The sequence below is a fragment of the Patagioenas fasciata genome, chromosome 13 (genome assembly GCF_037038585.1).
Source record: "Patagioenas fasciata isolate bPatFas1 chromosome 13, bPatFas1.hap1, whole genome shotgun sequence".
Lineage (NCBI taxonomy): Eukaryota > Metazoa > Chordata > Aves > Columbiformes > Columbidae > Patagioenas > Patagioenas fasciata.
In genome coordinates, this window is record NC_092532.1 from 8,674,956 (window position 1) to 8,688,134 (window position 13,179).

The 13,179-nt window shown below is 48.4% G+C and overlaps 1 protein-coding gene across 1 annotated transcript in view; it reads right to left on the reverse strand.

Annotated features, from left to right (window-relative positions):
* The window catches only part of ZFHX3 (zinc finger homeobox 3), a 547,783-nt gene that overhangs the window by 158,525 nt on the left and 376,079 nt on the right, over window positions 1–13,179 (reverse strand). The gene's annotated exons all lie outside the window — the stretch shown is intronic.

Consider the following 13,179-nt stretch of genomic DNA (forward strand, 5'->3'; position numbering starts at 1 on the left):
GCCACTGCTCCTGCCCCGTGCCGGCCTGCAGGACCATGGCTGCTCCAGGACCACGGCGCTGCCAGGGCCACCGCACCAGACTTGCCCAGGGCTCTTCTCCCTCGGGCACATTCCGTGTGCAGGCAGGCGCTGCGTCCTCACCTGTCCTGCTGCTGCTCTCATGGCAAGGTCTGTGGTGTCACCAGGACACAACTCCAACAAGTACCGACAGACGTCAGTCAGACACTGTGGCAGCAGCACTGGCCCTGAGGACTCGGGAGCACACAAGGTGTGTTTTCCTCGCACTCCCAGCTCCCTGCAATGCTCCGCGAGGTCGTGTGGCACGTTTTGGGGTTGGGGATTGGCCTGGCTGCTCCCAGGAGGACAACAGAGCGCTGGGGCCTACTAAGGGTTTCGGACACCGGAGCCCGAGCAGCTCCAGGACCAGGCAGCCATGGGACATGGACGGTCTCCTGCTCCTGGCATCTGATTTCAACCCTCCTATTCCACATGGCCACGCATTAGTGATGGGCAGTGCTAGCAGATGGCAAAGTTCAAGCCAGGCTAATTAAACATACTGAGCTAATAACCTTCCATTTTGGGACTGGTATAATTCATAATTTAATGTATTGCTGCTGAGACATTAACCTTTCAACAACTGGCACGGTGCCCACAGCAGCTGAGTGCTGACCATCTTTCAGGAAAATGAGTATTATTGTTAAAACAGGTATAAATCATTCATGGCTTCAGCTTTTGTGTCAAACTGTACATGAAAATAAGTAGTAGGCTGGGTAATTTATTTACCTTTTGGTGGTTATTTTTATGATTTCATGATCATATTCTGTAATTCATAAACATTGGCCAAATGCCATTTTGTTCTCATTTTACCTTTTCAATATTTCACTGGTTATTCTGATTTCCATCTTTAACAAGTTCAAGACTGATGCTGAATTTCTTGATCTAGCCACAAATATAATCTCATCTCAAGGAAGAAAAACTTATCTTAAGCTAATTCCACAGTATTCAACATGATTATCCAGACTACTGACTTGTTACGTCTGTATTTTCCCTAAAAGAAATGTTTCTTTCAAGATCGGTTTATAAACACACTGATCTAAAGACTTTTTCAAAATAAAGCATATAGTATGTACAACTACGTGAATAGTTTCTGGTTCAAAACAATATGGGATACTGGAAAGGGGAGCCTGAAAAAAAGTTGGAATTTCTCAACAGCCCTGCAGAGCAACGAGTCTAACTCCAAAACCTGGTCACTGGAGCGATGCTACAGACCCAGGAGACCCTTACCTTGACTTTTGGGACACTGCTGGCCAGTCATGTATTTTGCATCCCAGACTCCCTCCGCACTGAATTCTGCAGTGCGGGCACTCAGCGCTCACAGGTCACCAGCCGCCCGCACCATGAGCTGGCCTGTTGATGCTCTGGTGTTAAATGCCTCTCAGAAAGCTCCATCAATTCCAGCTCTTGTTGGTGCGGTCAATGAGTAGGAATTGCTGAGATAAACTTATTATGGACTCATTATCTGCACCCTACACAGCAAATGTTTTCAGATACTTTGGACTGAAAGACCATTCTCAGTTCTTCCATTGATAATGACACACCAGACAACCTCTCACTCCTGCGAGTGAGAACTTGCTCTGTTAATCTAGACCCGCATCACCTGTAGCCCCAGACGGAGCAGGTGCACCCACCCTATGGCTATGAGAAGGTCATTGAACCAGCTGCACCTGGAGCAAAACCCCAGCAGCTCCTTTTTCCAGGGACACTATAGCATCCCTGTATTTCACTCCCTCTGCTGGCTCCATTTTATACATCCAATGAAGTGTTTCAAGATCTTAAATTTGTTTAAGGCTGGGATATCTAAAAGTTCACCTCGTCTCCAGGCTCTCAGTTCTGCTCACAGAGCCCTCCTGTGCCGTGGCATCTCGGGCTGGGTACAGGACCGCCAGCGGTCCCGGTTGCCTGTCTGATGGGAAGTGTCCAGGGCTGGCCTGGCCTGGCCTGGGCTGGGCTGGGTGCTCCCACCTCCAACAGAGAGCAGGGCCCCACCCCACAGCTCCGGAGCTGCTGGCTGCAGAAGCCTGGGCTACCTACACGTAACCGGTCATGGCCAAGTGCTGCGGTGGCCACACACGCGCTGCCAGCGCCTGCTGGCTTTAGGAACCCTCAGAGATAACTAGAATGTACTGAAGTGTGTCCCTGGATGCTGCTCCATGGTATGCTCCCGGAGGTTTATCTCATTCCCACTTGCTATTGATCATTCCTGTTCACAGGACTCCCACCTCAGTGAAGGGAAATGCCTGCTCCCTCTCCCAGGAATAACTGAGCAGGACTTCTGCTTCACCCTTACAGCAACACCTCTCCTGATTCTCACTGTTTACTCAGTATTATTTGTACTTCTGCACTGACAACTGCATGACAGGAAGATGCTAGCTGAGAGCCAGTCAGAAGAGGCAGTGTTGGAAGACGTCCATCGTCCTTGCTGGCGGAGCAGCAGACACGGCACCGCCAGCTCCTGCAGCTGCTCCTCCCAGCCAGCCAGCACCCTTCCTCCTGCTGGACTGAGCCTGCCCCAAGCAGGGACGGTTCTGGTGGACACACCGGGGGATGTGATCGTAGGCTTGCTGAGGACACTCCTCGCAGCAGGTCTGGGCATCCTCGGCCCACGCTCGCTGGAAACGGAGGACTTCAATAGCCAATAATGTAAAAAAACACATGCACTTCATGCTCATCTCACAAGGCACCGGCTACCACTCCATGGCGGTCAGTCTGCTCATCTACTGCGAGCTGGAAACCCACTAAGGCTGCTGAAGAATTAAGAAATTCAAAATGGACAACAAATCTTATAGGCGCATGAGAAATGTTTCCTTCATATTTGCTTTGTCTCTATAGTTTCTGTTGAAAAGGAAATGTGCAAAAATCACAGCTCTCTTCTCTACATACAGACACACATTCTGCCAGGGGAAATGGCCTTCAATTATGGTATTTGAAGCAAACAAACAAACACCTTGGCTCTGTAACATTTTAAAAACACGCCTACAAAGTTTCAAACAACACAAAACTCAGCAAGCTGTGGGTGCGTGTTGCCATTACCAGGGTTCTACAGCAAGAACTGCCAAGCCAAGAGCTCCCCGGGCAGTGGAGCAGCCCCCCAGGCCAGCCCTGCACAGCGGCGCTGCGCCGACCGTCCTTGTGCAACTGTGCTTTCCAGTGGCCACATGACGTTTTATGGCGAGAATTACTCAATGTGCAGTTCCTGTCTGAAATGTCCTATCCAAAGTATTCAAAACAAGTTTCAGGCAAACCACACATCTCAAGCTTCTGCATTTAGGCAGATACTATTGCGATTTTACAACTTTTTTTTTTAAAGGGGCAGATGTTGCAAGTGTGCAGCACTGAACGTCCTTGGTGATTGTCCACAGCTAGGAAGAAGCACTGAAAAATACAGATATGATAATGGCTGTATATTTGGGTATGAATCCCCTCAAATCATGAATGCTTTTGGCCAGGCACACATTCACCTTGCCACAGAAACTAATCTTGTAACTCATTGTTCAAATTCGAATACTCCTCTGTAGTTATTTTGTATTTCAGATTCTTGGTATTTGCTCCTCAGTAACACACTAGGCTGCACAACCCAAACCAAAGCAAAATTTGCCTTCTACACTGTGGTTAGAAGGGAGTTAAAGTTCAGGTTTCTAATTGCTCTCTTGAGGCCTTATTACTTGTTGATTAGGTCGTTTTGGGAACAGCATCAAACCTATAATAATAAACACTCGTTTCACTGGGAAGTTTGTAGCTGCCGTAGCAGCCCTGCAGTGCTTCTGCCTCCACAACCGGCCCAGGACAAACCCCCGGGAAAGGTGTTTGTTCTCTGGGCTGGAGGTGTCTGACCCGCGGGCTCGAGGAGCCGCATCGTCCCCTCGGGCAGAGCCTCTGCTGGGGCAGCGCTGCCAGGCGGGGCTGGGTGACACACCTAGTGGGATTCCTTCAAAACTCTGCTGCTTTCCTAAATGCTGGCAGCTTTGAGGACAGCGGTTAAGTGCAGGAGAAGTAAGATTGCCAGCAAATTGCTGTTTGTCAGTGAGTTTTGTGGAGATTCCTCCCGTCGATGTTCACAGCACTTGATCTCCATGTTACGCTGTGGCATCTGATCAGCACAGATGGCCCGAAGTGCTCCCCTGGAGCCTGTGTGCTTTGTGCTTCAGCAAAACAACCCCACGTTCCAGGATGCTGAGCGTTTCCTGGTACAGACACGGTTTCCAGGCTACAGCCCGTGGTGCCCGAGCCTCGTCCTGCGGGTCCCGCCAGAGCACGCGGGGACATGGCCCTTGGATACCAAACCATGACAGGACGAGCTGCCCGTGAGAGGCTGTGACAGGACAGTCACGAGATGCCTACTGACCAGCTGGTCATCCCATCCCCGTTTCTAATCACTGCTCGTGTTCTTAAATTCCCAAACCACCAAGTTCTCCCAGCTAGAATAGTTTGAGGTGTAATTTTCAGTCTAGGTCCTTTGAAAGTATTTGAGTACTATTGTTTTTCGATGGATATCAGAAGGGATGAAGAAAATAACACGATTTTGTATAATCTCAGGCAGAAGAGAAGTTGCTGTGAGTCTGCGATTGCCACGAGTCTGCGAAGCAGAGCACCAGCTCTCCCTAAACCTTCCGTAATGAATTAGCCTGAAGTCAAAGTAGGTGTTTATCTCCAGTCGTTGCCTCGAATAGCCGGCTACCTGTTGGAAGAGGGTCTGATCGATGCAAACTGAGGCAGCCATGCGTGAGCTGTTACACAGTGGTTAGTATTGATCAGAGCTAGCGGCTGCCGATAGGAATGTGGGGCAGACTGACAGCTGGAGAAGAGGGACAGAGGAAACGGCCTTTGCTGGTGGCAGACGTACAGAGGAAAGCCGATAAAAAGTCAATTCCACTTAACTGAATGGCTGCTAACTAAATATTTTTGGGGCCAGAGCCTTCCCAGATAGCAGCTGGAGCATCTCTGCTCCAGAACTGAGACATCAAGCGAGCGTGGCATCAACAGCTGAGATAAGAGATGCTCATGACATTGCGGGGCAGGAGAGCCCAATGAGCGCCACAGCAGCCCCACACCCCGTCCCGCCACCAGCACCACCAGCTCTGCACGACGGGAAATGGGAACGGGCGGGAAAGGTTCATGGAGCAAACACAGCCGGTACGTAAATACCTGCTTCACAGAGAGAAAGCAATGATTTGATTTCAGCCCTTTTCCCTGAGATCGCTCTGAGGGCCGGCGTGGGCGTTACTTGCTCGGCGCAGAGAGCAGCACAGGTCTCCCAGCCCCAGGCTCCACGTCATGAGACATTTCTCATGCCAGTGTGGGACCAGCAACTGCCACAGAGCCTGCTTCAAGTCTTGAATGCACAGAAAGTTTCAAGAGTTATGGCTCACCCAAAATAACTGCAAAAAGTTGGTGAGATGCTGTGTGGGCTCGTCCGGGTGGCAGAGCTATTTCTGCCTGAAACGGCTGGCTGATGCCTTCATGTTCATGTTCCCGTTTTCCCGTCCAGAGGTGTCTCTGCATCGGAAAGGATTTCAGAATTCCAAATACATACATAGAGGTTCCGTAATTGAAATCTTACTGTATGAAAGGTGCTCAGAAAGACAGCAGCATGACCCTGTGTCGGGAGGGGACTGACGAGCTCTCCTACAGCTCCCTGCTTGCTCCTCACACATCAGCACAGCTTTTGGTTGTCTTCCTCTCCAAACTGCTCAGTTAGTGCTGCTTTGGAGTCTGTTACATTGCACAGCCATATACTGCAGGAGAACACAAAGCTATCAAGAATTGCTTTGCCTAGGCCCAACACTCAGTATTTAAACCATGTTTCAGGCCAACTTTTAGTGGACTGGATCAGCGCATAAGGCACCTAATATAAAGTAATTCTCCAAGAGTTTGATTAATAGTGTCATAGTCACAGCTTCAGTTTAGGTTCAACCTTTTTAAATGTTTTATTATTTTACAGAGTAATAAATCAGGACAGTGGGAAAAGACAGATGTAGGAATGTCCCCGTCTACCCATCTGTTCATGGAGACAATGGGTCACAGGATAATGGTTTCCAGGGCTGGGGCAGCTGATACTAGAAAATCTTCTGGAGAGGAGTTTGTGCGGGAGCCAGCGATGACCAAGGAAGGCAGAGGCCTGGGCAGACCTGCAGGACTGACCCGGGAGCAGTGGGTCAGGGCTCCGGGGGTGACTGGGGTGACACGTCTCCATGCAGCCGCGTGGCACTACCGGCCATCCTGGAGTACAGTGGGACGCTGCCCTTCTCACCGAGCAAATGTCTCCGTTCCTGCCCCTCCAGCACCGGTGGTGGCCAAACCGAGCTCTCCACGCCATCCTGACTGAGCCTGGCACTGCAGGGACAGAACACGGCGGGCAAACTGCGCCGTGCACACAGCAGCGCCCAGTCCTGTAGGTCCAGCGCAGACCTCAAAGAGGAGAAACCAGAAGCTTTGCAGTTCAGTTTGTGGGAAGTGATATAGATTACACAGATGGAAGAAGGTACAGAGATGTTTTTATGAGATTAAAAGAAAAAGAGAAGTATAGGGATTCAGTCTCTGATGAAGCTGATGGAGAGGCTCCGTACATGGGCATAAACCAGACGAGGAAGGATAGGAGGGGGTGAACTTGGAGCTTGACTCGTTAGGGAGGAGGGATGGGGAAAGAACAAGGGATCTGAGGGGATAAAATGGACAAATCAAATACCAGGAAAGACACAGCAGCACATTTTATATGGACTGAAATGTGTGGGATGACAAAAAGAAGTGGCTGTGGTGATCAGAGCAAGAGATGATGGAGCCCTGGAAAAGAGGTTTTATTATTTGAACAGAGAATGATCAAATCATTCACAAAACGTGAAGGGTAAGTTTAAAACGGGAATTCTGGTTTAGCCATATTAAGTTAAAAGCTCCATGGAAAACTAACAAAAAAAATCTAATGAATGTACTTTGCTTCTCGTATCAACTGTTTTGTTATGTGCAATGCAAATTTAGGGATAACACATATCGATGCAAATAAATTCATGTGTAACACAGCAAAAACAAGTCAGACTAATGTTTGAAATTTTTTGCCCTATATTTATTGCTTACTTCTTATATTGCAGAGCAAAGCATGTTTTATATAGAACAAGAATTTCACTGTTTTCCATCTTACTTTAACAGAATTTAATTTTACTTTTAAATTTTAATTGGTTCCATGAAGGGGCCTGGCAGTCCTAATGCTCAGCCGTTACAACTTACAAATTATTTGCCATTATAAGTTAAAGAACGTTAAAAGAGGTGTAAGTTATAAGTCAGGGGCCAGATTATCAAAATATTGTCAGCATCTGGACTCTTCATATGAACGTATTTGTATTTGCAGGTGTTGATATTTTAGGTATTTATAAAACAAAGGTGTTGTCACCATTTCTACTGCTGACTTACACTGTTAAAGGTATTTGATTTTCTTGCAGCTTTTGCAGGCTGAACCACCTGGGCTGCAAACATCAACAGTGCACGTTTACATTCAGAAACCCTACAGTTTATCTATTTATGCTTTTTAAAGATAATGCTTTGGAACCTTATACTTACTTTTATGCTAATTTAAATAAAAGCTAACTGAGAGGTTTAGGCCACTTTCTGACAGTGAACGTTCACTGACACGGCGAAGGTGCCGGAGCTGCTGGCAAACCGCTCGGCGTGTGCACAGACACACTTGTCTCTTGCTGACACTCAGAGGGATGAGCTGGGGAAGAAATCGGTTCTCCATGTCAGGATGTTTTTCTGCTAAACACTATGCAACTCAAAACTGGATTGAAACCCACATGTTACGGCTCAGCCTGTTTTATTCTGCTTTCTTACCAGGTTGCATCCCTATCCTGTGTTATATTGTTATGTTTTAAAGCTGACACAGTACAGGAAAAACTAATGAAATCTATTAGACTTACAGTACAAAAGAGGAGAGATTTCTAAGAAATACTGCACAAAAAAGCACAGATTAAAAAAATGGAAGCAGCAGAGAACAGCAACTATGTGCCACAAAAAGATAAACACAAAAAGCTCAGCTCTCTCTTCTAAGACACCCACAGTCTCCATCTGTCATCTCAACCCTTCCTCTCCCAACTGTTCTTAAATTAAATGAATGCTTCTAATGGGAGATTTTCTCATGAAAGATTACGAGAATTCGTCCAAAGACAAATTAAAACAACGCAGTGTAATCAAGCAATTCACCTCTCTAACAGGTTGTCTGGCTTCAATGTTCACATTTACAAAAGAAAAAAAGCAATGATAAGACAACCAAATAAAGAAAAAAACAACTACAGAGCAAACCTTTCATTGACTGAAGCCGATATAGATGCAGGTTGCTCTCTGCAACCATTCTTATACTTGTATAGCTGAGACTAAAGGTTATTTTACCCTGTGTAAGAAACTACTGTACACATCTGATTTAATGACTGTATTCTTTGAAGGCTTTGCAGTTTGACCGTGTCCAAAGGGATCAGGAATGCTAAAACAATATATTATATTTTTTCTTCATGTAAATAAAATTGGCTTGAGCTACTGAGTCTAAAGGGTTTTAAAAATGTTTTCTTACTCATCACTTATCATTTTAGTTGCTTTTAACATCCTATCTAGCATCCTATTCATGTCTGGACATGAATAACACCTCCAGACTTTCCATTTTCACTTCTCTTTCTCGTCAGCTTTATTTTGGGGTTGCTGTTCAGGAACATAATTCTCCAGTGTTTGGGTCAAATGCATTTAATTTCTATCACTTGCAGCCTAGATAGACCTATTAGCAAGATTGTCACAAAATATTCTATTAAAACCAGGTCTAAGAGAGAATACTTGAAAAGCAAACCGATCTCAAATCTGGACACTTTCACCTGCCAGGGCCTCCTTAGTAATGGGTGGTATTTTCCTCTATATTTCACCGTTTTCTCTTTGAATTCCCAGCAGGTGCTCTGACACCACATGGGTTGTTTTCTTCATTAACAGTCCCGCTAAACACGGATCTACCGGCACAAAGGTGCTGAGAGGAGCCGTGTCCCGCGGCTGTGCTGCTCCAGGCAGAGGGACCGGCTGGAGCCCGGGCTGAGGACGTGGGAGGTGGCAGGTCCTGCCGGGCCACGCTGCGGAAGGGGCGGCCATGGGCACAGGTGCTGCCGTGGGTGCTGCCGCAGTCGCGGTCGCCAGTCGGGTCTGTGTGCACCGGCCGCCGGCTGGGCCTCTGCTCCGCTGCGGCTGCCGCTCTCCGGTCTCTGGGTCTCAGCCCCCGTCTGCAGCACTCGCTCAAACGACGAGTCCCCTCGGATTTCCCTCTCTGTTCACTTTAATCTCTCTCGCTCCCTCCTTGTTCTCTCGCTCTCTTTGCATGATTCCTGCGCTCACCCTTCTCATTACCAAAGTCACTGGGACTGGTCGAGTTCACAGCAAAAGGTAACTCAAATCCTCCCCAGGTTCCCCAGTCTCTGTTATTTTCTCTCTGTGCTCTTTCACCGTTTCTTTCACTGAAGTCCCTCACTGTTGTACTTAACCACTGTGAGTGACAGAAATCCAATGCTGACCACTTCATTATCTGCTGACCTCGTCCCCCCGGCCTCCTGCCCCTCCAGCTCTCTTGGGCAGTTTGCCCTACGTCGCAAGTCCTTGTTAAAGGTCAGGACCCCAAACCATCAGAATTGGTCATGTTCTTTTACTGTATCGCTAGAGAAATCAGGCCTGTCGGATCTCATTAAAGCCCTATTTATGGGTGGAACACCACTCCTGGAGCAGGATGAGCTGCTACCTTTGAAACGCAATCTTCACCAGATCCGATCAGCATCGCACAGGGATTATATTCCACCAGTCAATCTCTCGTAATCGCTCCCACCCTTATTGGCACAGCCACTGCTCTCCCTGCATGAGAGAGGAAATCCTCTCAAACAAAGGCTCTGCAGGAACCAGCCCCCGCTCTCCATGGGGGCGCAGGATCGGGCCCCGGCGGGACGGTGCCCCTGGCTCACCGCAGCTGTGCACAGGGCAGCTCACCAGGGCCACCAGGGAATACACGTAGTGCAGAGGATGGAAAAGCGTCAACTGACCCTCTCAACACGGCTCTGAAACGAGCAGGGAACTGTCACCACCGCGCTGGAGCAGGGAAGTGACGTGGCTTCCCGCGTGTGACATTGCTGACCAGAGACAGCGCCGAGAGTATAATTATTCCCAGCCTTATAAGAACTTCTTTAAATAGTGACTCTTGTTACGATGTGACTGGTAAAATGGAGAGAAGTTTTCCCTCCAGGCTTACAGCACACTTCTAAGCCACAGTCATGGTGATGGTGGCATTGCACTAAGGAATTTCGGAGAACGTTGCCAGGTGAATCAGACGGTAGATAACATTATGCTTCACATGTCTACTGAGCATGTTAAAGAAAGTTTCAGTGTGACTTTGTGTTTAATTCATAATTTCCCCAGTGCACAACACAGAAAATGATGCAAACCCAATACATGAATTCTGAAGACAATGAGAAATCTCGGCTGCCTAAATGAAAATAAGTCAAAATGTTAATACAGAGACTAACAAAAACCATAGGAATAACACTTAGAACCAAACCATATCCAGAAAGAAGCAAAGCAATCTCTGGACAACGTGACAGTATAGGGGGACGCAGCATATCAAATCCACAAAATTTAGACGTTTCACTTAAACGAACGATTTGTAATGATTGCCTGTCCTGCCACATGAGCTCCAAGTTGTGCCCTAAAGGGTCACACATCATGATTTTTCTACAATGCATTTATCATATCTTAGCCTTCTTTGCCTGAATCATTCCAGCCTGTTGGCTGATGCTCCTCCTGCTCACCAACGGTCGGACGAGTCCAGCTGATGTGCAAAGGAAGATGCTGCTGCTGTTAAGCCCAAGAGAACACAGCTGGAAAGCAAAGAGGGGCTCCACCTCTGCATTGAGGAACCACAGGGGCAACCAAGCCTGGAGCTAAGGCTGGGATGAGGTTTTATTCCACCTTCTTGGGGTTTTTGTTATTAATGCCTAGGAAGAGGATGAACTTAGATGTTGTACGGTGAGAGGGTTATCTTTGCAGAGCAGACTGGGAAAGATACGGCTCGCATGCAGTCCACGGCAGAATTTTTTAAAAATCCTCCTTCAAAAAAAGCATAAAAAGAGGAAAAACTAAGAAATGCTCAACAAGATGGAAAACAGAGAAGATCCTAAGAGGTCTAACAGACCTCCCAGCATGTAGACTCAATGTGATTTCTTAGAGTGGCCAGAGAAGGCAATAACTGCAGAGGAACAGCAAAGTTACTCACACGGAGATTTACCGGGAGCTCAAACATCTGGGACCATGGTGCAGATGCCCAGGGAACACTGTGCTGGCTTTGCCTAATGCTGAGCCAGGCGGCTGCGTTTGCATTTTTGAGAGAGCGTACAGAACAGTGGCAAGACGCACAGGAGAGGAGCAACAGCAAACAGCCGCAACCAAACCCAGCGTACGCTGTACTCCAGGTCCTCGGGCAGGTTCTGGGAAATGAGCGAATGAGCTTACACATGTATGGAAAAGCCAGGACACCTGCTTTCAGGATATGTCACTAATTCTGATATTTTTGCATCCATTTGGGTCAGCAGGGTCATAAAATATGACCTTTCCATTTTGCAAAGTTTCTTCTAAATCATTTTCTTAAGAGCTTCTTTAATCTGTTCTCAACCAGAAACGGTGGGGCTGTCTCAGCTGGTGTCCTTTTAAATTTTCGTGCACATTTACAGACACTTACTGAAAAGCGGTCTGATTTTCAATAGAAGAGCTAAATTAGGCTAAAGCATACTTTACTTTAATACAATTTTTGCTAATACTGAAAATATACATATACCTGACATTGTTTAACATTTCAATATTTGCTTAATTAGCCTTGTGAGACCAAGTTACTCCTGATGACGGTGAACGTTTCCTTTGGGGGTTCCAGGAGAGGGATCTGCGGCCCCAGGAGCAGCACGACCCGCTGCTCCCTGCGCTCCCATCTCCATGTGCTGCACTGAATTTGCTGCTTGACTGCAGCGCTGAAACTGTCACGTCTAAAGCAGAAAGAGAGTTTGAAAGGCAAACATGATCTGTGATCAATATCCTAACAAATCCAAAGGAAGCCCCAGCTCCCGAAGGGTTAATCCAGAGAAGAAAAGGCATCCGCATGTTTAGTGAACTAATGTGTTTATTGATGGGGAGGCCTTTGAGTCCGCAACAGGGAAAAGCTTAGATAAGTGACGGGAAGTTCAAGTCAGACAACCTGGTTTGGATGGAATGCGGTTACGTTTTCTGGCTGATTTACATGTTGGACTCCTGGGGTGTCATCCCCAGGGGTGTCCCCCCATAGGGTCTGCACCCTGGCTGGCCAGCGCGGACATGGCACCCCCACCTCGTCCCAGCAAGAAGATGGCGGGCACGTGTCCATCCCGCCTATACCAGCACCTCCCGGCCTGTTCTGAGCCTGATCCTGGTGGGTGTTGTAACCACCCATCACATCCTGCTCTCCAAACCCAGACACCCGTGCGGATTTCTCTAGGGGCACTCTGTACCACACAGCGGCTGCGCTGCGGTGAGCACACCCCTTTGCGCCTCTGTGTCCCAACCGGGAGCCAGGTCTCACCTGCACACCAGCGCATCCACCACTGGGCACCAGCACAGCTGCTGCCGGCCCGGCGCTCACTGCCAGGGCCGCACTGAGGATCTGCACCCACCACCCATGGGGCTGCGCCCAGTGCCAGGGGTTGGCTGCCCACCTGCTATAGAGTGTCAGCCAACATTGTCCTCAAATTGCTGGAGCACAGGGACAACGGCCACCTCCTGACGACAGCCGCACCCTAGGGATGGGGTATCTGCGTTACCGGGAGGTGACAGAAGTGGCTGACGAGAGCTGTGGAGGGTGTGACTGGCTGCTCGGAAGGGCAGTTCATCGACTGACCTACAGGTTTCCCCACTGGATGGATCTCCCCAGCTCAGCCCCATTTGCCAGCCAGGAGCTGGCGGGTTGGTGGCCAGCTCTGGTCACCCTTCCCAGCCTGATTCAAACCTCCTCGTGACCAACCCCGGAGCTCCCGCAGTGGCACTGACCTCCCCACCGCCCGACGGCTGGACCCGGCGCACTGGCACGAGCATCCTGCAAGTCAGACCAAA